Below are 569 nucleotides of genomic sequence, written 5' to 3' on the forward strand. Positions count from 1 at the left end.
GGGGGGGGGGGGCAGCAGCACTAAAACACTGAGAGTTTTCTGGACGGGCTCGAGCCACCATTGCTGGACGATTCCACTGTCCTCAGTGTCTATTGTTAAGCAGAAACGACACAGACCTGAATGTGCTGCGGCTCATTATATAACAGGACTGACTCATCTCCATGTTTCCTTTTTTTTTACTGTTTTTTGTAGCTTTTTATGAAGTTAGGCTTTTTGGTAATGTATTTATAGCACAGTTTTTCACTTCCTTTGCAACGAGAGCATGAACATATCTAAAGTGAAACGTGGCTAGTATGTAAATAAGCTAACTTTGATATATGCTATCAAGTGTGAAGCTTTTTTTTTTTAGAAATTTACTCTAGTTTGTCCCTTGAAAACTGTAAATTGTGTACAAATTATTTCTATATGATGGAAATTTCTGAATAAATAACACTAGTTTTGGGAGAATAATGGGTGAACGTTGTTGTTCCAATACTCTTTTAACCCTTACAAAGGCTTCTCTACCTCTCTTTATCTCTCTATCTCTCTCTCTCTCTCTTTCGAGGGAGGGTTAACAAACTGAGTTATAT

Source organism: Kryptolebias marmoratus, linkage group LG13 (assembly GCF_001649575.2).
Source record: "Kryptolebias marmoratus isolate JLee-2015 linkage group LG13, ASM164957v2, whole genome shotgun sequence".
NCBI lineage: Eukaryota > Metazoa > Chordata > Actinopteri > Cyprinodontiformes > Rivulidae > Kryptolebias > Kryptolebias marmoratus.